This window comes from Saimiri boliviensis, chromosome 20 (genome assembly GCF_048565385.1).
Source record: "Saimiri boliviensis isolate mSaiBol1 chromosome 20, mSaiBol1.pri, whole genome shotgun sequence".
In the NCBI taxonomy this organism is placed as follows: domain Eukaryota; kingdom Metazoa; phylum Chordata; class Mammalia; order Primates; family Cebidae; genus Saimiri; species Saimiri boliviensis.
In genome coordinates this window covers 16984131-17008308 of record NC_133468.1, presented here as the reverse complement: position 1 = coordinate 17008308, position 24178 = coordinate 16984131, and the positions used below count along the sequence as shown (strand labels likewise).

At 34.4% G+C, this 24178-nt stretch overlaps 1 protein-coding gene across 10 annotated transcripts in view; it reads left to right on the top strand.

Moving 5' to 3' along the window:
* The window catches only part of TENM2 (teneurin transmembrane protein 2), a 3817113-nt gene that overhangs the window by 1803835 nt on the left and 1989100 nt on the right, over nucleotides 1-24178 (top strand). The gene's annotated exons all lie outside the window — the stretch shown is intronic.

The window sequence follows — 24178 nt, the reverse complement described above, 5'->3', positions numbered from 1 at the left end:
GTAGTGCTTAAAATTACAGTGGTATGAAGCTAGGCATCTGAATGTGACCCATATTTAAGCACAAAAGATCATAGACTAGAGTTAATTCTCATGTAGTCGTGTTTTTGCATTTTAGCATCATTTTGTTATTGCTTTTCTATGATGTTTAAATGTTTTTGACTTTACAGGAAAAAAATGAAACATTTGTTATATTATCCCCAATCATGTAATATTTAAAAAATACATAGTATTCTGACAGATGATTTTGAAGTTATATAGCACAGTTTACTTCTGAATGCGTAACAGACTCATCTTCTAATTGGGCCAAAGAGTTTTCAAAAATTTTCTGAAGTCACTCCAATATAAATAAATGACAAAGTCAGAACACAAAATGTTTTCATGTTTAGTAAATAAAACCAGTAACTCCTTTAAAAAGAAACAGAGAAGGAAAAAAGGAAGGAATGGAAGAAGAGTGGGGAAAAGGAAGGAGGGAGGGAGAAAGGTGGAAAGAAGAAACAGAGGGAGGGAGGGAGGGAAGAAAGGAAGGAAGAAAGGGAAAAAGGAAGGAAGGAAGGAAGGAAGGAAGGAAGGAAGGAAGGAAGGAAGGAAGGAAAAAAGTGTGCTGTACTATAGACTTACTGTTTCTACCTGTGTAGAAAATTTACATTTGTGAAATGCCTTAGTCTGTTCAGGCTGCTATAACAAAAATACTATAGACTAGGTGGCTTTAACAACATACATTTCTTTCTTCTTTTTTTTAAATCTTTTTTAAAATTGTACTTTAAGTTCTGGGATATATGTAAAGAGCATGCACGTTTGTTTCATAGGTATACATGTGCCATGGTGGTTCACTGCACCCGTCAACCCATCATCTACGTTAGGTATTTCTACTAAGTCTATCCCTCCCCTAGTGCCCCACCCACTGACAGGTCCTGGTGTGTGATGTTCCCCTCCCTGTGTCGAAATGTACTCATTGTTCAACTCCAACTTATGAATGAGAACATGTGGTGATTGGTTTTCTGTTCCTGTTGTTAGTTTGCTGAGAATGATGCTTTCCAGCTTCATCCATGTCCCTGCAAAGAACATGAGCTCATCCTTTTAATGACAGCATAGTATTTCATAGTGTATATGTGCTACATTTTCTTTATCTAGTCTATCATTGATGGGCATATGGGTTGGTTCCAAGTATTTGCTATTGTGAACAGTGCTGTAATAAACATATATGTGCATGTATCTTTATAGTAGAATGATTTATAATCCTTTGGGTATATACCTAGTAATGGGATTACTGGGTCTAATGGTATTTCTGGTTCTAGATCCTTAAGGAATTGCCACACTGTCTTCCACAATGGTTGAACTAATTTACACTCATACCAATAGTGTAAAAGCCTTCTGATTTCTCCATCTTTTGTTTCCTGACTTTTTCATGATCACTATTCTAACTGGTGTGAGATGGTGTCTCATCGTGGTTTTGACTTGCATTTCTCTAATTATCAGTGATGATGAGCTTTTTTTCATATGTTTGTTGGCCGCATAAAATGCCTTCTTTTGAGATGTGTCTGTTCATATCCTTTGCCCACTTTTTGATGGGGTCATTTTTTTTCTTGTAAATTTAAGTTCTTTGTAGAATCTGAATATTAGCCTTTTGTCAGATGGATATATTGCAAAAATTTTCTCCGATTCTGTAGGTTGCCTGTTCACTCTGATATTTTCTTTTGCTGCACAGAAGCTCTCCAAATTAATTAGATTCCATTTGTCAATTTTGGCTTTTGTTGCCTTTGCTTTTGGTGTTTTAATCATGAAGTCTTTGCCCATGCCTATGTCCTGAATGATATTGCCTAGGTTTTCTTCTAGGGTTGTTTTTTTTTTTTTTTTTTTTTTTTTTTTTTTTTTTTTTTAATGGTTTTAGGTCTTATGTTTAAGTCTTTAACCTATTGTGAGTTAATTTTTGCGTAAGGTTTAAGGAAGGAGTCCAGTTTCAGTTTTCTGCATGTGGCTAGCCAGTTTTCTCAACATCATTATTTTAGGGAATCCTTTCCCCATTGCTTGTTCTTGTCAGGTTTGTCAAACTCAGATGGTTACATTTCTAGAGTCTAGGAAGTTCAAGTTCAAGGCAGCAACAGATTTGGTGTCTGATGAGGGCCTGCTCTCTTGTTCATAAACAATGATATTCTTGCTGTGTCTTCTTACAGCCAAAAGAACAAAGGAGCTTTCTGCCCTCTTTTATAAGGTTTATATTTCCATTTAGGAGGGCTCTTTTCTCATGACCAAATCACTTCCAATGGCCCATTTTGCAATATCATATTTGGCATTAGGTTTTAAGAAATTAATTTTTGGAGGATATAAATTCAGCCTAGCATAATGTTTAAATCCAAATAAACTTAAAAGTAGTATTTCTTTAACTGTGATTACCAATGCCTTATTGACTCTTGCTTTTTCACTGAAACATTGAAAACTGTTTGGGAACATTGAAACTTTGGGGGCAATAGGGGTTACCCAAAGAGTGAGATTCTGAGCCTTCTTTTATCTGCAAATAATTCAGCCCCACATGAGCTTTTTCTTATTGAGCTTTTATCTAAAAATTTGTTTCACAAAAGAAAACTAATACAGCAATATTTTAACACTTGTTAACTCTAGCTGGTGGGATACATGAGTATCTGTAATACCTATTATTCTGCTTTTCTCTAGTTTTGAAATATTTCTTAATTAAAAATTAATGATTCAAAAATTATTTTTTGAAATGGCTCCACATGTTTAAAAATTCATTTAACTTTATTGCTGTTTCATGTCACCAACAAATTAATTAAGAATGAATGAAATTAACAATGCTTAGTCTAGTGAATTATTTTAATGATGTTAAGGATTTTGAATGGATGTAGGAATGGTGGGACATGGTCATTGTTATAGCCACTCTAATAGCAAACATACCGGAGATCTATTGTGCTGGTCCTCCCCAGATTTCTGCTCTGTTCTTCTTCTGAGATAATAGAATTTTTAGACAGGCAAGTGAGCAGTCAGAAAAAGTCTGTATTTTCAACATCCTTTATTTTATTATTTATTTATTTATTTATTTATTTATTTATTTATTTTTGAGCCGGAGTCTCCGTTTGTCCCCAGGCTAGAGTGCAGTGAGTGCAATGGTGCAATCTCAGCTCACTGTAACCTCCACCTCCTGGGTTCGAGCGATTCTTCTGCCTCAGTCTCCCAAGTAGCTGGGACTACAGGCACATGCCACCACACTGTCACACTCCTGAATATCCTTTCTGAAATGTAGATGTACTGTCTGAGACTCTGTCTTAGAATATTAACAGAGACCCATGCCTTAAGGAAGGGAAAACTGAACATTTTTGATTTGCATTATTTGTAACATGAGAAAGAACTGATTTATGTACTTTTAAAATTGGTTGTATATAAAGGAGTGAAATTGCAGCTAAATGTACGAGAGAGTTTGCAAACTGGTAGATCTCATATCTATCAGGCTCACAGATTTTTTTTTTTTTTTTTTTTTTAGAGATTTTTATCTAAATATTTAGATTTGGAGCTTCTCTTGGAAAAAAAAAATAGTAACTGTAGCAACACGGAGTGCACATTCTCACATGGCCCACATACTGTGAAACTAAGAAGTAGCAGAGCCATCTAGAAATGGCAGGAGACTTCAGGTTCCCACAGTCTCCATCATCCCCAACGTCTCCTGCTTGCCTCATTTTACTCATTTACCTTACCCACGAACATGTGGGGCAGAGACTTCCGGATGCAGATAGATGCCAGGTAGACCTCTTATAGATGCAAGCTTCCCCATGAATTCCAGGAAAAAAAAAAAAAAAACACTGTTATGATCTCAATTGCAATTCCACATTCTGTGAAGGATCAAAGTTTCCAATGAGATTTCTACAAATCCCTAATGGGATCTAGGTTGGCATGAGATAGCTTCTTGCAGTCTCTTCTCTTTACTGTGTCAGCACAGACAGGAAACTCATTCCCTTTATTAATATTCAGTCACTCACCCGTACAAGGGTAGTCATCTGTACAGCAATGTTGATAATAGCACAATTAATAACATATTAGGCCTTGCATCTCAAAAGGCTCATTTTTTATTAGGCTTTAAGGTTCTCCATAAGCTTTCTTGCTATCCTAAGGAGTATCTCTCTTGGCACTCCTGCCATAGAAATTTCACATTCTTTCCTGTCGTCTCTCTGTGCAACTCCTTTCTTTCCTTTGTGGTTTCTCATATGCGTTCTCCATTTTCAATACAAACACGTGTGCATGCACATACACATGCACCCATGCACGTACGCGCGCGCGCGCACGCGCACACACACACACACACACACACACACACACACACACACTTTTTGCTTTGGGTTCTTTTCCCACCTAGACCAGGCCTTTTATTTCTTATTATTCAACTTCATAGCTCTCAAAGTCTCACCTTCTCTTTCTACCTATTGTTATTATTTTGTGTGCTTCTTTATTTTCTTCAAACAAGATGTGTCAATTCTGTAATGAATGCTGGAAGCAATTTTCCAGATGGCATATGTATTTTCTCTGCTTACCTCATAAAATACAAAGTCTGTGGCCTCCTTTCCCTACACTACCAGTTGCATGTATGGATTATGTACATGAGTCGCCATGATTACGCATGATGAAATTTGAAGAAAGCTTTGAATTCCTGCTAACGGGACTCACAGAGCAAAGCCTAAGCTTATGCAATAAGTCAGACAGGCCATGGAACAAGGTATACAGGAAGCCACTAGTGATTCTCTTCTGCCTGTGGTGTTTGTTGAGAGGAAAATCACAGGACATCTGAAAAAGATGTAGAAACTGTACGAATGTTATGTAAGAGTTTGAAACCTGAGGAATTGCAGAAGTGAATGCGAGATATAAATATCTTAGCTTATGATATTGTGAAGATAGAATTTCTTATTCTGTTTTTGCAGCAATGATTGAATTTTCTTAATCTCCTTTCTCTCAGAATGTCCATTCTTTCCAGTGATGAAGGCAGCCTCTATATATGATGATATTCATGTGTAGCCAAGGAACGTTATATTGGAGACTTTTGGCAAGATCATTTGTCTGATGTAGCTAAAAGCACCTAGGCTCTGTCTTTTTGAAACCTAGCATAATGTGAGACATGCCAATTTAAACCCATTTCAATCTCCAAAGCGTTCTTCTAGGAGCTAAGATAATGATTTATGTTCCATATGAATCTCCCTACACAGCAAAACAATCTAGCCACATAGTAAATTAAGTAGTATCTTATAAATTGTGTAACATGGAATGTCAATATGAGACATGGCCATCACACATAATAAACCTGGAGTAAACACTAAGAGAGTCTACAACCTCAATTCAGATACTTTAGGGCAAAGAGAGGAGCAGAAGAGTTTGTAAAAGGACATATTTTGGCTGAAATTAATATGTCAAAGCAGAAAATTCATATCTTGTTGTCTAAAGACGTTTAAGTATTATTTTGCTGGAATATCAGTATACAGGTGATTTAAACCCAAGGTCTGAACTTAAAAACAATTTTATAAAATATATAAATAATATATATAATAACTGATTATTTATGTGTCCCCATGAATTACCAATATAGAGATCATCCTATAAACATACAGATATTCCAGAAAATTTGAGAGGGTAACATTAACAAAACCTTAGAGTTTTATGATGTTTATTATAGCATTAAGTAAATATTTTCTTTCCTTCTTTTTCTCCTACATTTCTTCTCACTTTCTTCTTCATCCCTTTCAAAATTCCATGATGAATGCTCACTCTATCTCAAAAACAAAACAAGAAAGAACTTGCTGATATGTACTGATATTTTTCTGCTCTTCTAAGATAATTTTTCATCTCCCATAGTCATGTTTGCTTTGTGAGAACAGCTTTTTGCTAGAATGTGGACACAAAGTAGTATGTTTGGGTTTTTTTGCATGTAGCTGGAATGACTACTTGCTGCCGTCTATGATCCTGAAATTAGAAACTCTTTCCAAATATTATAATGACTGATATTGCTTCTAGCATGAAATACCTTCGATAACTTTTTGCCCTGTTTTTATTATTTTGTAAGAGAATATATATAATTTCAGAGTCTGAGAGGTTTTCTGATAATTGATGTTATGACTTGATTAGTTCACCTGGATTCATCACCCTACCTTTTAAGTTCCTATTACCATAGGGATAATTTTCAGGTTCTTTATTAAAAAATAAAATCAAATCATTTTGTCAGCCACAAATTCTAACATCTCTGAGCCCAGTGATATCTATCTGGTTTGATTTCTTTACATTTTCTTTGTGTTATTTCTGAAGTAATTCAATAGGCCCTCCCCTTTCATTGTTGACTTTCAGATTATTCATGAACTTGTTTTGAATACACTGAATAAACATTAGAGTGACAGATTCTAAATTCTAGCCAAACCTTTTTTAAGCTCCACCTCTGGCATTTTTTTAATTTTTAAAAATATATAAATAAATGTCTAATTCTAAATGAATATTTAATTTTGCTAAATCTATCTCTTCTCCTTAGATTTTCTTTTCTCCCTAACTTTTTGAATACGTAGGAAATAGTGGCCAACACTTTACCATAACCAAAACCTGATTTTGAGGAATTTGCAAAGAATAAGAGGAGGAATTTATTGAAATTCTGTCTTATAATTATTGTTCTGATACAATATCAAGAGGCATATATAATTCATATGCTAGAGCCTTGCTAATTCACTGTCCTCAAGATGGGTTCTACAAAACTGAAATGTATTCATAGCATGCTCCTTCCAGTATCTTGATAATAGACCCTACAGACATAGTCCAATAGAGACTCTGCTTCTGCTGAATTTTCTGTTTAAAAGATCTTAATGCTGGAGCTCCAATGTAGTTTGAACACATTTCTCCTATTAATAAAATATTTCTGCCTTCTTGCAGATAGCTACTAGTCATTGTTAACTCAAGCTAATACAATAGTTACAGAAAACACATTTTGATATGCTCCACCCAATTAGAATTAATTATTAGCAGAAAGTTTTAATCCAAATATGATGATATAAGAAAGACCTTCAATAATTTACCAGTGTTTTTAAACCGCATCATAGGCAGTAACTTGTGAATCCTCTGATGTAGAAAACAGTTGAGAATTATGACATATAAAACAATAGATACTTTGTATTTTTTCAAAGCTAAGTAATAAAAAAGCTCCCCTCATATTTGACACACCCCAACTTAGGGCTATTTAAATTTAGGAAGCTCTTTAAAGTTTCCAGGTATGAATCTGATCAGTTAAAAGAAGACATAAGATTGCACCATTTTTCAGGAAAGTGTTATATTATTAAACAGGGTTGTAAAACGTCTCTTCCAAAGACTCAAGGATTTCACTAATAACAACAAACATATCCTGAAAAAGATTACAAAGAACTTCTGATGCAATTATAAATCACAATAATAGTTGCATTAAAAAATTAAGAGAACATTGTCTGGAAATGGCACACTCTACAGGAATGCCTTCCCCCTCAATTTCCGAGAAGAGAGTCTCCATTAGTTATGGCAGTTAAAGGACACTAAAGACCAATAGATATGATGCTGTCTTATGCTGCTACAGAATGTGAAGAACAGAGTTACTTGTGCCTTGATCTGTTAAACGTGCAACATTGTTGGATTCAGGCCAAAATAGGATAAGACACCGTTTTGCAGCAGTTCTATCATCTAACAGTTACTGGAAACAGCATGGAAAGGTAAAACAGAACAACAACTAAAAAGATAAACCCATCAGTCAATGGTGATTTTAAAAACTAAAGGAATATCAATCATAAAAGCATTGAATTGTGTTGGATTGCTGAAAGTTTTTTAAAGTAAATTCAACACTTGATCACAGATTTTTAAAATAAAGGAGCTAATGAAGAGAGCATGAATGTCTGAAGACCAGTATGGCATATGTATCTATCTATAATAACCGAACAAACGATTGAGATACCAATGTAGTTACTGAATTTGGAATGTTTGCACTTCTCCTTTCTTGCCATACATGGAAAATAAAACATACAAGACAGTGTTAAGAAATAACAAAGAATCATATTGGAAGCTAGGTAGTGCTATCATACTTTATTTAGCCAGGGAATGGTCATTGGCACAATTGTTCATGTGATTGAAGGTAGTTTTTTGCCTTTTCATATGATAAGGTCAAATCTGCACATTTTTTAAAAATGTGATTTGTGAGGCTTACTGAAAAATTAACTTTATTTTATCAAACCTGGCTTAAATAGGTGTATAAAACAAAGGTTACATAAATTTGTTTGCTTTCATTTTTATTATAATACTGAACTGGGATATATTTTAGCGCATTAGTGAAGTGATGCTCTGAATCAAAGTTTTTAATTTTTCAGTTTATGATCTAAAATTATGATCTGTGCATGGCATACACCAAAGTTTATAATCACCATGGGTGATAGTACAGCAAGGAAGGAACCAATTTCAGAAGAAAATGTAGAGAGGCTAGGAAGAACAGTCTTAGTAAAATAGAAAGCAAGTAGAGCCCTTCAAGAACATGTTTTTAAATTATTATGATAGAGCATAAGAAATTGTATAAATTGGGACCTTTATGGGATTTCATTCATTTTGTCAGTCAACAAATACAAGTTTAGTACCAATATGTGTCTAAAACTGTGCAGAGACTTAGGTCAGCATGGCCCTTGCCCTTGAAGATGATGAGAAAGAGAGAGATCCATTGTTTCAAATAGAAAGCAATTCTGAGTGTATCCTTGTCCCCCTACTTATTATGTTCCAATTAGTCAGGAAAGGAAGCTAAGCATTGATGAGTTAGAATATGAATGCCTCCAGGGAGTCAAGTGGCAGAAGGAACAATGCTTATAAATTAATCAGAAGTCAAGATGAATAGAGAACTGTAATGTGGCCTTGAGGAACATGGCGCGGAATGTCCTTAGGATGAAAGAAATAAAGAGTTTGGAGAAAAAAGATGGTTCATATAGCATGTTATCCAACCACCTAGTAAAGTATCACTCTTTTCCATTGCGATTAGACCAATTTGCCATTGGTCTAATCTGACTTAAATTGACCTTAAGATACCATTGGTATCACAATATTTTGTTCAGTTATTACGTATAGACAGATATGTCAAACTGGTCTTTAAAACCACACTATATTGATTCTGATAAATTTTAAATTCTAAAGGACATTTTTGATGATGAGGAAATGATTTCAATTAATTGTGTGAAGTCAAGCTATAAATTTCAAATTAGACACGGCAAGCGTAAGTATAGGGGACATCTGTTTCCCTCTTGGACTTAAATGCATATTCAAAGCCATCCCTGTGCAGACAATGGGAGCAGTATTTATTTTAAAAAAGAAAAATAGGGAGCTCAAATACGTTGAATAATCAATGGCTGTACAATAATATAAAAGAATTGAATAGATTTGTCAGCATGTCAGTCAGAAATGAATTACAATTGTAGTAAAGAAATAAAGGTAAAAGGAATTTCTCTGAGGAAAAGAACCATGCAAAATAAAAGCATTAGTGTGACATACAGTTTACAGAAACTCTCCTTGTGGAGATTAAAGTTTATGTTTGTTGACAGTACTACAGGAACTTGTCACACAATGTAAAAATGATCATGCCATAACCACTTCTTCACTGATGGCTTGATTTTACAGGCAGTGATCTCCATTAGATGGAATTCAACGTGCATTTCTACCTACTGACATTGGCCAGAGTAGGTACATGGATGAATGGACATAATTATTTGAAACCAAAATAGTTTCCACCATGAGATATTTTATGCCATTATTCCGCAAGAACCAGTCCTCTTTTTTATACATTGGAATGACGTTAGGAAAAATAAACACAAATCGAATTACTTATATTTTATTTTATAGATGTCATTTCTACCTAGCTTTAGTGACTGACATAGGCTACTTGGATTCTTAGAAAACTGACACCTTCTAGAAAAATTAATAGTGATATTAGTAATAGCAGAATTCATGGGAGCAATTGTTATTGCGTGTATTTACTGGGCACTTATATAGTAAGCATTTTCTTTATTTTCCTTACTTTAATGCTCTAGTATTTATAGTGCAAAAGTACCTTGATAATCTTTATTTTATGTATAAAGAAATGAAGCTTGGGCTAAATATCCAAATAAGTCAATGCCCTTTGAAAAGCAAAAAAGAAAACAGAACCCAGCTTCAAAGCCTGGCTGGTCCTAATGAAGGCAGCAAGACAGGTCCAAACCATCTGTACCAAATATGTCACAAATTCAGGTGTAACTTAAAGGTGTCACTGCACCTTTAAGTCTCTTCTTTTGGGTAGGTGTTGTGTTTACATAAATTTGCAGAAAGAGATCACAATCTAACCCAAGTCTCAAGTTTAATCCTCAAAATGAAGCAGATTTATTTGTGTAGCTTTCTCCTGGGCTCTAATTTCCTAATCGTAAATATTCATGCTGGTAGAACTTGTCTTTGAGAGATACAGCTCTGACCGATCTTTGGAAGTGGTAAAAGATACTGCTACTTCACTCTCGTTTTATATTGTTGGTTCTTATGACTATCCTATTGGAGTTTATATTGCCAATGTGAATACTGCTATTTGCAAGAATCGTTTCAAATGTTAGTGGTTTGGGCAGCAATGTGCTTAAAAATATTTAACAAATGACTCTCCAGAAAAAAAAGCATACACACATATAGATACATAAGTTTAGAAAGAATGTTATAATACATAGGAAACAAGTTACAAATAGTGATAAAATGTGTGATATTCTTTCTTGTAAATTTTACACAGTCAATTGATTTTTGAAGACTGTTCCCCTGATTTTTGTCAAACTCTGGTATTTATTACCAATGCACTGGTTATAATTGATCAATTACTATAGCACATTCTGACATGAATATTGGTATTTTAATTTACATTAATAAGACAAAACAATAAATATATTGAAATGTCACTAATTCATCAATAACCAACTTCTTTGCTGATTCAAATAATTGTTTTCAAGTACTAAGACAATATTTCGTAGTTTTGTTTGTACTATTAATAATGTTAAAGCTACAGACATGACACTTTCAAATTTGTCTATATTATAAATATTTTCTCCATTATTAACCCTATAAGAGTCACCAACTACAGCCCAAAGGGTAAATCTGGCCTACCATCTGTCTTTCTAAATAAAGTTTGATGGAGTACTGCAAGCCTATTTTTTAAATGTATTGTTGTGTCTGCTGGTATGTTAGAACCACGGAGTTGAGTAGTTGCTACAGAAAACATATTTGCACAAAGTCTAAAATGTTTATTCTCTGGCCCTGGAGAGGAGATGCTTTTAGTCAAAATAATAAACCAAGCCCTGATTTGTGGTGTTTGCTGTTTTCCATAGTATAAACACTCTCACTGTAATTATTTTCAAGCTATCAATACAATATGGCTATCTATAACAAATAAGCCTAGAGTTGGAGAGAAATGCTCAGTTGCACACCATTGGTTGGAATTACACCATAACCATGCAAAGGGATAAGCAAGGCCAAGAACGTACGATAAGAGTAAAATGGGGTAAAGAAGTTATGAAGTTGTAGATTGAATTGTCTCTCTCAAAAAAGATTTGTTGAAATTCTAAAACCTTTGGTACCGTGAATGTGGAATTTATTTGGAAGTATAGTGTTTCCAAATGTAATCAAGTTAAGATGAGGTCATACTAGGTTATGGTGGGTCCTAATTTCAATGGAGAGAAAGATTTAATGACATAGAAGAGACACAGGGAAGAAGGCCCTGTGAAGACAGAGACAGACATTGGAGTTATACTGCCACAAATTAAGGGATGCCAAGGATTCCCAGCAATCACCAGAAATTTTAAAAAAAGCAAGGAAGAATTTTCACCCCGTTCCCTGCTTCCCAAGCATTCAGAGGGAGCATGGGAACAATTTGACTTCAGGCTTCCAAACTTCAAAACTTGTGGTAACTTTGTGGTAATGTGTAGCAGTTCCTTTCAGAAAAGAATACTGAAGTGTTGACCTCTGAGTGTTTATTAGTTCTGTTTTTCACATAATTAATTCCATTGAATTCTTATGTAATTTAATTTTTAGTTAAATTTATGTTGAATAAGTTTGCAGAATTCCAGAGGATTTAACAAAATCATGAGCTAATTTGGGACGGCTTCAGCTCACCATTCTTAAAGCAATCAGTAGTGGCAAGGCTACATGCTCCCTTGCGGGAGGGAAGAGAGTTAGAGCCCAGCTTTCCAGACTTCCGTGGTTCTAGAAAACCAGTTTTGTTAAGTGGGAAGTAACAGTGAGAGATATCAGGGAGCAAATAAAGCTCAGTCCTTGCTGTTTAAGATTTAACATGCTCCCTTGCAGGAGGGAAGAGAGTTAGAGCCCAGCTTTCCAGACTTCCGTGGTTCTAGAAAACCAGTTTTGTTAAGTGGGAAGTAACAATGAGAGATCTCAGGGAGCAAATAAAGCTCAGTCCTTGCTGTTTAAGATTTAACTTGTGGATCTGATTTGTCTGACAGAAACTGAAATGAGAGCCCAAGTCATAGCCATAAGGGATGAGATTTGATTTTGATATTCACCTAATCACATTGCCTCACCTTTTGATGTGATGCCTGTTTCAGTCAAGATGGGCTCAGGTAGTGCACGGAACTGAGCCCGTGGTGTGAATATCAGTTGCCCAATCTTGGACTACAAAATGAAGCAGCAAAATTAATGAGGTGGGGATCTGTTATGAACCTTAATTTAGAAATAAAAAAGGTTTAGAATTTTCAACAATACATTATTCATTGCCTAATTTTCTTTTCTTTTCTCTTTTTTTTTTTTTTTTTTTTTTTTTTGAGACAGAGTCTTGTTCTATTGCTAGGCTGGAGTGCAGTGGTGTGATCTTGGCTCACTGCAACCTCCGCCTCCTGGGTTCAAGCGATTCTCCTGCCTCAGCCTCCTGAGTAGTTACAACTACAGACCCATGCCATCACACCCAACTAATTTTTGCATGTTTAGTAGAGACAGGGTTTCAACATGTTGGCCAGGATGGTCTCGATCTCTTGACCTCATGATCCACCTGCCTCAGCCTCTCAAAGTGCTGGGATTACAGGTGTAAGCCACCACACCTGGCCTTCTTGTGTATTTTCCAAGAGTATTTTCCCAAAACTTCAGATACATAGTAAATCCTTGTAGCATATAGCTCTTAAAGGCATATGTAAACATTTTAATTTTAGTAGCGCTTTGTATTGAAACTGCTCATCCTCTACCAAAGGAATACACATTTTATGTTTCATTATTTTTAAGCTTGAAGAGTGAACTACTAAACATTTAGTAATAGGAAGACATGTTTAGTAATAGAATCGTGTTAACCGTAAATAAGCATTAGATATGAAGATCAGTTGAATAGAAAGCAAGTTCTTTATTTCTATTGAAGTGACAGATGTAAGTCCTTTCTCTTACCTATTTTGTCCCTTTCTATTCAGTGGTGAGAGAAGTTGATGTTTGCTGACACTGTAGAATCACTTGAAAGTTAGATTTCTGATTTCCTGTTGACAGACCAGCTTCTAACTCCTCAAGGTCAAGAGAACTATTTTATATTCTACCAGTAACTACAGGGAATTCTGATCCACAGGTTATCTCTTTAAAGAAAAGTCCTTTGGTATACTAAGTAATTGGGCTGTTGTCCCTTTTCTCCATACCTCATATTATTTAACCAATAATATGAGGATTTCATTATCATCATCTCCCAGATTGTTCTCCTGGCTTAGTTTGGACATTTATTGAAACACTTCTTTTGTTGCATAAACGTTGCCTGTAACAGAGAGGCTGCAGTGATTTTGCAATGAGAGAACCCTGCCTTGCACTACATATTGTATGTTACTCTTCAGCTTGTTCACTAATATTCATACTGTATCTCTGGATACCAAACCCCAGTTAGTCAGAAATTCTGAAGGTGAAATCATATCACTTGGGAATATTTTGATGCGTAGAATGGAAATGCATCATCTTGTGGAATGGAAAAAGTATTTAACTAACTTTGATGTTTAACTAGCTTTGATGATTTTAAAGGTAACTTACAACTTAACAGGAAAAGTGGTGGTTGAGTAAACTAAAATAATATATTCAGCCTCTGAGTTACACAGTCAAACCCTAGAAATAGAGGACAAGGCTGAGAAAGGTATTCTTTGCAAAATTTTTAACTCCTCGTGCCGTAGACTATGTCGTAGGTCTAAATAAAATGATCAAGGGGAAACTTGGCTTTTTTTCTCCTGTATTTTAACCAATTAGAAATAAAAGTTCTAGTACTATTTTTATCATGTATAATTTGAGGTATTGTGTTTTTATAGGAGGAAATTTAATAAGGTATTTTTGTAAGGCATCAAATTGATTTTCATACTTTAATTTCCATTAATCCATTAAATTTCAGGACCATTAATAAGTAAAAGGAAGTTGTCCACAGATACACACACACACACACACACACACACACACACACACACACAAACGTAAACACACACTCATTTCTACTCTTGCCTCAAAGATACATTTTAATCAATTCTATCTTCTGCTGTTGTTTGGAGTCTATTACCATTTAATGTTCTAGGCCTGACTTCTAGGCATTTTCTTGTTTTCAGTCATATAGAGAGAGCTCAGAGAAAGGAAAGCTACAACTTGATGAGAATTATACCAATGTTCTTTGACAGGATAGGTCCCCCTTTGGCAGAAGAGGCCATCTTCAGTATGGGGTGCAGAGTCTTAGAAAATGATATTGGAATTCCTCTAGGTTGAATATTGAAATAACCATGACACTTGAGAAAAGCACTTTTAGGGTCCATGCTTAAATTAGATTCTTAAAAAGTTGCATGATGTTCCTAGGTATTCCTCTAAGAGAAACAAAAAATATATGTCCACAAAAGCTTTGTACAAGGATATTCACAGCAGTTTTACTAGTAAGAGCAACAACCTAGAAACAATCCTTCTCTTGTCTAACTTGAAAAGGATAGATTATTGAATAAAGGGTAACTTTATTTATAATGGAATGCTACATGGGAGTAAAAAGGGGGACAAAGATCTCCACTGATTAATCTCAAAGACATTATGTTAAGGGAAATAATTCAGACTCAAAACACTATGTATTCTACAGTTCCAGTTCTTCAAAGTTCTAGAACAGGCAAGGCAAATCAATAGTGATGAAAATCAGAATAGTTCTTGCTTTGAGTGAGGGGAATGAGCTGGGTATGAAGCATGAGAACTATTTCTAGGATAATGGAATTGTATATATTTTAACAGGCATGTAGGTTACTTGTGTATATATTTGTTAAAATTGATTGTATTCTCAAGATCTATGCATTCACTCTGTGTAAATTATACCTCAGTATAAAGTCACCAGGTGCTATGGAGAAAATAATGATTTCGTAAGTTACTTTTTTATACATAATAATTTGCCTTCCCCTGATTCTCTTAATTTGTTCAAAATACAATCCCATCTATTATATTATTTTATCCTGTGGTTAATAAAGCATGGATGGAAGGTTTCTGACAGGGTGGAAGAGTCAGGAGTGCTAGAAATCTGAATCTCTACCTACACAAAAATTGCACAGGCAGAATCCATCTGATATAAATATTTTAAAACTCTGGAGTCTGTTTAAGGCTTGTGACTTCCAGGGTAAGGCTTAGATGGTACATTTTAGTTAATTTTTGACCATTTCACTTCATAGCACAGTAAGAGCTACCCATCCCTTGCACACAGATTGCAGTGTGCTTGCACACATATAGCAGGGCCAGGTGGATGAAAAATAATCCTGCTTTCCAAATGTCAGAGATCTTTGCTGTGATTACTGACTTCTGTTTCTGATTACAGAGGTGCAGACAAAGAGGAAACTCTTTGTTGTGACTCCCCCTCCTTATTATTGAAAGCCAATTCTCCTCTAATTCAAATGATTTCCAGAGAGCTTAAAGGACCATAACGTTCCCTCCTTTGTTTCTTTCTTTTTCCTCCTCTTGGGAGCCAGATATTTAAGATGAGGATATTCAAATGTAATTGCAGACTGGATGTGATGGCTCATGCTGTAATCCTAGCACTTTGGGAAGCTGAGGTGGGTGGATCACCTGAGGTCAGGGGTTCAAGACCAGCCTGGCCAACATGGTGAGACCCTGTCTCTACTTAAAATACAATAATTAGCTGGCATGGTGGCACAAGCCTGTAATCCCAGCTACATGGGAGGCTGAGGCAGGAGAATTGCTTGAACCCAGGAGATGGAGGTTGCAGTGAGCTGAGATCATACCACTGCACTACAGCCTGGGTGACAAAGTGAGATCCTATCTCAAAAATAAAAATAAATTCATATATGGAAAAATTAGAAAGTTATTGTGCATGCACAGGGGAAGACACAGGCTCAGAAAACACCAGAGCAAAACCAAACAGAAACACCAATAAACCTGAGAGGAGGAAATATAATTTATAGAGTTATCACATTATTATTATTATTAAAATAAAATGTCCAGTGTACCACACACACAAATCACAAGGCATACAAAAATAGAAAAGCATGGCCCATTCAAAGAGATATAAGTGAATGGAAACTCTTCCTGAAAAAGAGCTGATGGTGGATCTACTAGACAAATACTTTAAAACTACTGTCTTAAAAAACAAACTGGGCAAGTTTAAGGCATATAAAAAGTGAAGAAAACAATGTATGAACAAAACGTCACAAGATTTTTGATTACTGATTCACTTAAAATAATAGAAAACCTTAAATTCTGGAACTAGAAAGTACGATAACTGAAATAAAAATTTACTAGAGTGATTTAAAGACAGATTTAAACAGGCAGAAGAAAGAATGTGAACTTGAACATGGGACAATGAAAATTACCAAATTTGAGGAACAAAAATAAAAAATTAAGTGAATAGATCTAAGAGTCCCAGAAGGAGAAAAGGAAGAAAGAAAAAGGAAGAGAAAATACTGAAAGGAAGAATATGAAATCTTTTCAGATTTAATGAAGGATGTAAATATTAACATCCAAAAATCTCAGTTAACTTCAAACATAATGCATTTAAAAATGTAGACCCACACCAAGACATATTATAATTAAACTGTGGAAAGACAAAGAAAGAATTTTGAGAGCAGCAAGGAAAAAGCAACTTGTCATATACAAGGGCTTCTTAGTAAAATTATTAGCAGAGTTCTTATAAGATATATTCAGAGAAAACAACCAAGAATTCTGTATTCCACATAATAATTCTTAAAAACTGAAAGAGAAATTAGGACTTCCCTTATAAACAAAACCTTATGAATTTTTTTTGGGGGGCAGGACCTACTCTGAAAGAAATTATAAAGGTAGTCACTCACGTTAAAGTGAAAGGACATTAGGCAGTAAAACTTGAATTCCTATGAAGAACTAAAAATCTCTATAAAAGTAAATACATGGAAAATTATAAAATTATTGTAACAATGATATGTGACTCCACTTTTTGGGTTTTTTTGTTTGATTGTTTGACTATTCAAATTAGTATGTTTTTTTTCCCCCTTCATTCCGTTTTATAATAGACAACATTCATCAATTTTTGCATGTTAAGCCATTCTTGCTTTACAGGAATACATTCCACTTGGTCATGGTGTACGATCCCTTAAATGTGCTGTTGAATTTGGTTAACTAGTATTTTGTCAAAGATTTTTGGATCAATCTTTATAAAGAATATTGGTCTGTAGTGTCCTTGTCTGGTTTTAAAATCAGGGTAAGTTTGGCCTTACAAAATCAGTTTAGAATGTACTCTCCACCTCAATTGTTTTGGAAAAGTTTGGGAAACATTGATTTCTCTTTAAATATTTGATAGAAGTCACTGGTGAGGCCATCTGATCCAGGTCTTTTCTTTGTCATGAGATTTTTGATTACTGATTCAATTTTACAGATCTATTCAGATTTTCTGTTTCTTCATGGATAGGTCTTAGTAGCTTTTGTATTTACACAAATTGATCTGTTTCTTCTAAGTTATGCAACTTGTTGACATACAATTGATCACAATTCTCTCTTGTAATCCTTTTTTATTTCTGTAGAATTGGTAGCAATGTTCCCACTTTATTTCTAATTTGAGTAATTGGACTCATCTCTTTAGTACATCTAGCTACAGATTTGTCAATTGTATTGATCTTTACGAAAACTCAACTTTTAGTTTTATAGATTTTCCTTGTTAGTTTTCATTTCTTTGTTTTGTTTTTCTCATTTTGAATTTTTATTTTTTCCTTCCTGCTGCTAGTTTTGGGTTTTGTTTTGTTTTTCTTTTTCTAGTTTCTTAAATTGTACACTTGGGTTGTTAATTTGAGATCTTTCTTTGTCTTTTTTCAATGTAAGCTTGTATACCTATAAATTTTCCCCTTTGTACTTCTTTGCTATATCTTACAGTCTTGGTATACTGTGTTTTTGTCTACATCTGTTTCTAAATATTTTCTCTAACTTTTTTTGTGATTTCTTCTTTGATCTATTGGTTGTTTAGAATTGTGTTATTTAATTTCTACAAATTGTAGTTTTTGTTCCTTTTGTTATAGATTTTTTAACTTCATCCCATTGTGGCAGGAGAAGATACTTTGCATAATATCTATCATTTTAAACCCACTGAGACAGAATTCAACATCCCTTCATAATGAAAATACTCAAACTAAAAATAGAAACTATCGTAACATAATAAAAACCATACATAGAAAACCCACAGAAAACATTATGCTCAATGGTAAAAGACTGAAAGTTTTTCCAACAAGATCAGGAATAGGTAAGAATGCCCACTTTCACCACTTCTGCTAAACATAGTGCTAGAAGTTATAAGCAGAGAAATTTTGCAAAAAACGGGACAACGCATCTAAACTAGATCATCTCTGGATGATCTGATTCACAAAGAATATGATCTTGTATTTTAAAAACTTTAAAGATTTCAGAAAACATTTTAGAACCAATTAGAAAATTCAGGAAAGTTGCAGGATACAAAATCAACATGCAAAAATCAGTTGCATTTCTATATATACACTAACAATTATTTAAAAAAGAAAATAAACTATTTCATTTACAATAACATTGAAAAGAACAAAATATTTAAAATGTATCCAAGAAAGTGAAAGATCTGTACATTAAAAACTACAAAACATTACTAAAAGAAATGAAAGAAAGCAAAAATTAATGGAAACACATCCCATGTTTATGTATTGGAAGAGTTAATGTTGTTAAGATGTCAGTATTACCTAATACGATCTACAGATTTAATGCAATTCCTGTTAAAATTCCAATAGTGGTTTGGAGAAATAGAGACAAATTCTAAAATTCATATGGCATCCTAAGTGATCCTGAATAGCCAAAAGAATCCTGAAAAACAAGAACAACGACAAAAAAGAAAAAAACTGGAGGACTCACACTTCCTTCCTAATTAGAAAACTTAGTACAAAGCTGTAATAATCAAGGGTGGGATATTGACATAAGAATAGACACATAGATCAATCAAACAGAATAGAGAAACAAAAATAAAGCCTCTCATGTAAGTCAAATGATTTTTTACAAGGGTACCTAGACTATTCAATGAGAAAAAGAACGTCTTTTCAACAAATGGTACAGAGAAAAGTATCCACTTTTCTCATGCAAAACAATATTCACATGCAAAAGAATGAAGCTGTGTTCTTACCTAATACCATCTACAAAAGTTAAATCAAAATGGATTTGTGACCTAAATATGAGACCTAAAACTTTAAAGCTCTTAGAAAGAAACATAGGGCATATTCTTCACATTAGATTGTCAGTGACTTATTAGATATGACACTGTAGGCACAGGCAGCAAAAGAAAAAATAGACAAATCAAATTTAATATATATATATATATATATTTTTTTTAATCTGTTCATCAGAAGACACTATCAACAGGGTAAAAGGGCAACCTACAGAATCAAAGAAAATATTTGCAAATCATATATCTGATATAGTTGAAATCCAGAATATATGGAGAACACCTAAAACTCAACAAGAAAGAAAAAAAAAAAAACTGAGTTCAAAAATGGGCAAAGGACATCAATAGACATTCCTCCAAAGATACACAAATGGCCAATAAACAGATAAAAAGGTACTTAACATCATTAATCATTAGGAAAATGCAAATTAAAACTACAATAAAATGCAAGCCCGCAACCATTAAGATGGCTACTGTTTTTAAATGCAGACATTTCGTGCTGAGATGGATATAGAGAATTGAAACCCTTGTGTACTCTGTTAGTGGGAATGTAAAATGGTGTACTGTGGAAAATAGTATGGCAATTCCTAAAAAATAAAAATAATAAAAGTGGAATTACCATATAATCCAGCAAAGCCACTTTTGAGTATATACCCCAAAGTATTGAAAGCAGAGTCTTGAGGAAATAGTTGTATGTCTGTGTTCATAGCAGCATTATTCACAATAGCTAAAATTTGAAAGCATCCCAAGGGTCCACTGACAGATGAATGGATAAACTAAGTGTATTGTATACATACAATGGGATATTATTCGGCTTTCAAAGGAAAGAAAATTCTGACATTTGCTACAACATGGATGAGCCTTGAGGACATTATGCTAAGGAAAATAAGTCAGTCACAAAAAAGACACTGCATGTTCCACTTACATGAGATACTTAGAATAGTCAACATCATACAGATAGAAAGTAGAATGGTGGTTTGCAGGACCTGTGGGGAGAACTAATTGGGAAGTTCTTGTTTAAGGGGTACAGTTTGAGTTTTGCAAGATGAAAAGTGTTTTGTATACAGATGATACTGATACTTGCACATTCACATAAATGTGCTTAATGCTATTGAACTGCACAATTAAAAATGGTTGTTGGTAAACTTTTTATGTATTTTATTACAATTTTTAAAATTCAAAAAAAAAGGCAAGTACAAATGTTGTATCTTTTTTTAATAAAAGAAACTATGTCTTTAAGGAACCAGAGGAATTATATCATATCATATCATATCATATATGATAGAATTGATACATAGGAATTATATATCATATATGACACAATTGATATATAGGGATTATATATCATATCATATATATGATATGATATATATAGAGCTTATATCGTACAGTTCTAGCAGGGCTGAATCTCAAATTATAATTCCTAGATCTCTGATATTCACTTTAATCCAGACTGAATGTGCTAAAGTAAACATATCCTAGTTACAAGCAAAAGGTAGGAATACAGTGGTACTCATTCTTTCTAACTCAAGCCTCATCTCCTCTTAGTTAAAACCTTGAGAACAAATGTAGCGGTGTCAAAAAAGGTTAATTTAATTTATATTCTGCTCAAGGTGTGTACATTAATTTAATGACTGAAAAGGTTCTGTTGAGTAAAAATATGCAAAAATTCTTGAGCTAAGCTATTGAATGATGCCAGCAACAAAGTTCAGTGGATTTGTGGGGACTACCAATTTATTTCCTGCCTTTTGAGTAGAATACCATTCTTTTTAATTACGTGAGTCAAAATTCCAAATATATGCAATTTTTATCTGTTTCTTTTTTAGTTGTGGTTTTCTATTTAAAGTCTAAATGGATAATTCTTCCCAAGTTGGAATGTAACTTCTTGGGAAACACACACAGGAGGTGTCCAAGGTATCCATCCTCAAATAGAATTCATAAATAAATATTCTGATACATTGCAAAGGAAGCTCATAAATGTCTCTTTTTGCAACATAAGCAATATGATACCCCTACACAAGGATAAAGATATGTAAATGCAGTATTTTAATGTTAGAAGTTAATTTTGTGAGTATTAATCAAAGATGTTAGGTCAAAAAATGAGAAAGCTCATTAAAGAAAAATTTATGCCTACATTTGACTATTTGTTCTATATACCATCATTTAAACTACATTTTAAAGAGAGAGTTCCTAGTTGAGATATGTTGACTCAAAACCATTAAAATAATTATCTTGGTTTTAATATGTCTTTTTTAATTTTTTAGAACTAGGTGTTGAGTATTTCATGTGGATTAGGGAGTCTCCTAAGTACTTTACATATATTATGTCATTTTCTTCTTACAGCTGCCCAGTAAGTTTGTTAAAGTATTTATTCTAACATTTCAGATAAGAACATTAGAAATTTTTAAATGTGTCACTTAGAGCAAGGTAAGCAGATGGCAAGCTTATTTATACCAGAATTTGTACCTAAGCAGTTTGATCTTAGAACCCTCACCTTGAAGTACCATTTTGTACCATCCCCTGGGCAGAAACCTTATCCATAAATAGAAAAGGAGATATTTCCTAGGAGGGTTTGTTCTGTCAATCCTTTTTTAAAAAGAGGGGAAGTCACCAGTTGTCATATTTCACTCTTGATTCCTAAAGCACCACAAAACCTGATATTTTCCTTGGTCAGAATTTGTTTCAGCATATGCCTGTAATGAAAGATACAAACTCAAATGTTAAAAGGAAGGAAGAAAGGCAGGGAACGTGCATGAAGAGATGTTGCTGTGGAGATGAGTGGGGTACACTTGTGTAGCCTCTGTTCTTTGAAGCATAGGCAACAGCCACCTGATTAAAAATGGATGAAGTGGAGAAACTACTGGCTAGCATAATAGTAAATTCAGTGGTAATGCGGGACTTTGAATTGATTTATTCGAATGTTTATCTCTCTGTCTTCCTGAAATTCTCCTGGCTCTGTCTCTCTTTGTGTAGGGTTTTATCTTCAAGATAGTAGCAAGAGGGATGTAACAGTCCAAGCCTTATGATTGTGACCAGTAGTATCTAGGAAAAAGGGAAGGGACAGTTTGAGAAGCTTCTCAGAAGATGTAGGAGGAAGAAACTTTTCCAGAAGCCCAAGAAAATTATCTCAGTCCATATTTGGTCATATGTCCTAGGAGGAACACATTTCTGCTAAAAGAGAAAATTTAGAAACTGAGGGGCTCACCTTTCATGGAGTCATAAATGCTATGTGAAGTTGTGTATCTGAACTGACATTTCTGCCAGGAAAAGGAGAGGAAAGAATGGATGTTTGTCAGTAGTGTCTTCTACACATTTTACAAGGAAAACTGAAAATTTTGTGAGAATCACTTTTGTGTTTAAATATAACTACACATGATTAATGGTACGAATAGTTTGATAAAGTAAGTAAGACCTAGTGTTAGATAGATCAGGAGGTTGACTATAGGAAACAACAATCTATTGTACATTCCAGAATGGCTAGAAGAGAGTAATTTGAATGTTTCCAGCATAAAGAAAAGTATTTAAGGTAAGGGTTATCTCAAATACACTGATTTCATCTTTTCAAATTATATGACTGTGTTAAATTATCACATGTACACCCAAACTGGGCACATCTATTATGCATCAGTAAAAAATTCTGGCCACGTGCTGTCTCTCATGCCTGTAATCCCAACACTTTGAGAGGCCAAGGCAGGTGGATCACTTGAGATCAGCCTGGCCAACAGGGTGGAACCCCTGTCTCCAGTAGGAATACAAAAATTAGCTGGGCGTGGTGGCACACCTCTGTAACCCCTATTTGGGTGGCTGCTATTTGGGTGGCTGAGGAGGGAGAATTGCTTGAACCTGAGAGGCAGAGGTGGTTGTTAGCTGAGATTGCTACACTGCACTTTAGCCTGGGTGACAGAGCAAGACTCCATCCAAAAAAAGAAAAGAAAAGAAAAGAAAAGGTGCTTAAAAAATAAATTGAATGCACAGCCAAAGAAAATGCATTTTCACATCAAAGATAGCTTATAGGATATAGCAGCCTCTGCTGTAGGTTGTGGCCTAAAATTGGGTAATACTAGGGATTATTGAGAAAACTAGGAAGAGGCATAGTATTCTGTGTTTGACCCATCATATTGCCATGGAAGAGATCATAGGCAATGCCGGAAATGGAGCCAAGATCAATACTTGAGAAAAACAAGCACAGACTAGAAGAAATTATGTAAACAGAATCCAACTGTCACCAACAACACTTTTATTCCCAGGATCCTTTTAAGTAGGCTGATTTGCCTCCTCCTAAAACTCTAACTCTGAACTGAACATACAACCCATATAAGTTCTGTAGAAACTGGAATCAATTCTTACGCCATTCGTTGTTATACCAAATCAGTTTAACAATCCACTGTTCCAGCGACCTATACGAATGTCACTGTTGTTACTGCCGTCCTTCCATCTTTGAGCTCTCACTGTCTACCACGGACTGTCCTATGTTTAACCTATATTAATTTGTTAATCTTGTGAAAGGATTGTTTTGCTCATTTTTCAGATGGCATA